The 3989-nt window shown below is 51.0% G+C and overlaps 1 long non-coding RNA gene across 1 annotated transcript; it reads left to right on the top strand.

The window, feature by feature from the left end:
• Nucleotides 1–1406: 1406 nt before the first annotated feature.
• Nucleotides 1407–3001, top strand: LOC127293872 (uncharacterized). The gene is made up of 3 exons (XR_007846200.2): nucleotides 1407–2292; nucleotides 2395–2495; nucleotides 2584–3001. It is a non-coding gene; the product is annotated as an uncharacterized lncRNA (long non-coding RNA).
• Nucleotides 3002–3989: the final 988 nt, after the last annotated feature.

A 3989-nucleotide genomic window follows, 5' to 3' on the forward strand; every position in this document is an offset into this window, starting at 1 on the left:
TGTATTGTGATCCAAATTCATATACTAAAGGGAGGCTAACTTCTGACGAGCGGAGCGAGGCCCGTCGCCGGAGGCTTGGGCCGAAGCGGTACGGTACGGATCGTTAGGCACCGCCTATATATACATCTTGTAAGCCGCCGGCTAGGGTTTATCAGATTATAAGATAACCCACGGCGTTTGTAAACACCTCCCGATATAGTGAAGTTTTGCTGGCTGGCGCCCGTGGTTTTTCCCCCTTCTGTGTTGGAAGGGGTTTTCCACGTTAAATCTTGTGTCCCCTGCCTGTGTTCTTGTTTCGTTTTTCGCTATTTGTTTGTCGCTTTTATAACAGAATTCACATTCACCCATAACCAGAATTTGTTAGTCCAGTAGATTTGTACTGAATTGACCTTATATCGACAGAATTAGAGTAACAGATACATTAATTATGACGCAGCATGAATGTTTGTACGTTAAATCTAAAGTGTTAACATATCACACAACGAAATACACATGTTCATCTATCAAAAGAATGCAAAAGGATAAGGAATATCACACCATGTAGTTGCAGGTCCGTTGTAAGCTTCCTTCACTGTTGAATGAGTAGACCCCTTAAATCATAACACCTACAAAACTAAGGCGCCACCAGTTCCGCACACCACCGATATGCCTGCTGCAGGCTACCGACGCCGCTAGCTCCACAAGCTGCTAGTTCACCGCACTTCTTCCCTCACTCCCGCGTGCCCCCATTCGCTGCAAAGACTCCGGTGCGGCAGCACCCGACCTATGTCTGCTGCAGACCCTAAGTAGGCCCCGCATGCATCTATGATTGCTTTGGATCTTACATGCCTGTGCCGCTCCTGCAAAAATGCATACATAGATGTCAATAAGCAATGGTAGATGTCAAAAGACAGTATAATTTGTAAAACTAAAAGCCATGAAGTTTGATCAAGTGGAGCCAGAAGAATGCTGAATTCCGCAAATATGTACTAAATTGGCCTAATTATACCATTCATATTGATGGTATAATTCATTGCCAAAATTTTATTTATTAGCAACCTGCAAGAGGAAAAACCATCCAAGCATATTATCGGTTGTGTGACATGATATGCATCCACGAAAGACATGGAAAACTCACGCCTACAAACTTCTTGTTTGTCTCTGTTACAAAACAAGACTTCTGAACAATACAAGAACAATGGTCTTTCTCTAAATTGACATATCTATACCTAATAATAAAAGCAAAAGGGTTTCTCCCTCGGTCGTCCGTCCAACTTAAAACCGCCCTTAAAGTTGATACAAATTACCCACCATGCCACTCGTAAGTAAATAGTCAAATAAAAAAAACGCTTCGTTCTGTTTCCATCGTACTCCTGCGTCGCCTTCCCTGGCCTTGCCCACTTGCGTCGCTCCCCAACCTTGACCGGATCCATCGACTCCGCCATCGCCCTTCATCGCTCGATTCCTCGCCATCTGCGCTGAGTAGGAATCTTTCCAAATCCCCGATGCCCTTGACGTGGCTCCGGTGGTAGCGCCACTGGCCCTTCCGGCCGTATTCCGGCGAAGCATCCGACCTTATATCAACGCGGATCCATCCGGCCCACGCTTGCTGACCAGCCTCCGAGCTACAGCTCCGATGTCCTGACCTGCTCCACCACCGGAGGCACGCTGCAGGGGGAGACCTGATCCAGTGGTCCTCCTTGACGGAGGCCAATGGCCCCTGCCCCTCGACCTGCTCCTCGCCAGGGGAGCCTAGCAGGTTCCCGTCCAAGGCTGTCCTTATGCGTTCGTTGTCTTTTGCATCCTGATTCCTGATACTGCGGTAGTTGCTTGCATTGCTGGGCTCAACTCTGAACCATCGTCGCAAATTACTTTAAGGGAATCTACTCGTTTTGCTTTCAATTGAGTGATCAGTACGAGAGTGCTGAGACTCCTACTAGGAGCACACCCGATCGGTCCACAGGCTGGCTTTTCAGAGGAATTCGCTAGCAGTATTGCCTCTGTTAGAGGCTACCCTCATCTCTCTTGATCTGAGAAATTTGTTGCAACCAGACCTACCGGTACATACTAGCTTCAATTTTATCAGTAGCGTCGGCTGGAGTTTCTATTTTCGGATTAATAGAGAGCAAATTTTGGACGAGTTACGTCAAATTCTGAGGCATTATCAATTTTTCAGTAGTGTAGTACTACCTGTTGCTCATGGATATAGTATTTTGCCTGTGCATGATGGCGGACAAGTTATGGCTGAGCGGTTCTACAAAAATATCATGGACTCTGATCAGGCATGAGGTCAGTTAGCACTTTACAACCGTGGTAAGTTAGCTCTTCAAATTCAGTATGTTTAGTTCTAATGCAGCTATTTTTGTTTTTGTCAGTTCGATAACAATTAAAAATTAGTTTATATACGTGGTCTAGGTGCCTCTAAAACATGGGCAGAGGATAAGATGTAAGATGGTCTCAAGCTTCGTGTGGGCTAAATTTTGAGTCCGCTATGGATATCACATCTAATTTTGATGGTAGCACGACAAGAAAGTGATCCTTATCCTTACCGTAGATGTTTTGTCTCGTAAAAAAAACATGAATTTCACGAGTAAAATTTTTCAGGGCTTAAACCAGTCAATATATGGTCGCCGCCTGCGGCAGCGATCCCGGCCAGCTGTGGTGAAACCCTCTACGTTCTTGTGAACCTCATGCATGGTGTGCCGCTCCGGACTTGGCCGACCGCCATATACTGCTAGGAGTCTTACAAGTCTAGCTTGCTTCTCCGCTACAGAATCGTTGAAAAAAAGTGTCCTGAGTTTTACAAGTTCAGCACTCCAGCCTGCTTTTCCATTAGAGATTGCTGAAGAGAAGTGTCGTGTGGATGATCAAGAGTCTCTATGTTGCATGACCGGTGGATATCTGATATCAAGTATAGTGTGGCCAGTTTCACAATATTCAAAGATATTTTTTTTGAAACAAGGCAAAAGCTTTGCCTTTCATTGATATAGGAGAAAAGAGTTGGCCCGTTTATGAGGAAAACTGGCCAAAAACCGTTACAACACGACACCACACGCCAGCCCCGAGGCTGCGCTCCACACGGGTCGACGACCAACCAGGTCGACACCACACCTCAACGCAACAGGCAGAGGCGAAAAGACCGGAGCCACTGCTCCAACTACCACACCGACCCCGAGGCCGCGTCCCACCTGGCCGAAGACGAACCCGCCTCCACCGAAACCGCCAAAACACTCCACAAACCCCTCTGACCAGCGGACGTCCAAAGCGAGGCCCCAAGAGGCAAAGCGACACAAGAGCGCCGCTCTCGCCCGATCCCGTGAGGGATCTAGGGTTTCCCCCGGAGAGCCCGGGCGGAGATCAAGAGACACCCGCTTCGATGACACCTTCAAGAAGGAAGCGGCGCCCACGGGCGTCACCGTCGTCGGTCCTGGCTGGCCGCCAAGACAAAGCTTTCGCCCAGCGAAGAGTCCCAAGAAAACTCGCGCCCGCCCAAAAGAGGACCGGCACAGACCACCACCTGCAACCGCCGGATCGCGAACCCCGGAGCAACGCGCCTGTAGCCAACGGAGCAACGCCGAAGAACACCGTGGGCGCCGCCGGAACGCCACATAGAGGGGACGCCGACCAACACCAACACGGGGCCCGAAGACGAACGCCGAAGCCCGCAGACAGGAACTCCTAGATCCGACCGCCAAGCCGTCCACGCGGCCACCGCAGCCGCCACACCGCCGAGGAAAACCGAGGCCGCCATCCCGTCGCGCCCCTCACCGAGCACCTCCTCCCAGGGACATGTCGCGCCCGCCCTGGCCTCCACACGCCGGCGACGACACTCCAACCACCGCGCCGCACGGCCCCAGCACGCAACCATGCCACCAACGCAGACCTCCAGCAGCAACCTCGTGGCCAACACCGAAGCCGCCGCCGCGCAGCCCTCACGGCTCAGGGCCCTCGCCGTGGCCGCCGCCGCTGCCCGGGGGCACCGCCCCAGTACTCCACCACCCAGCTGCTGC

This window comes from Lolium perenne, chromosome 4 (genome assembly GCF_019359855.2).
Source record: "Lolium perenne isolate Kyuss_39 chromosome 4, Kyuss_2.0, whole genome shotgun sequence".
NCBI classification, from domain to species: Eukaryota; Viridiplantae; Streptophyta; class Magnoliopsida; order Poales; family Poaceae; genus Lolium; species Lolium perenne.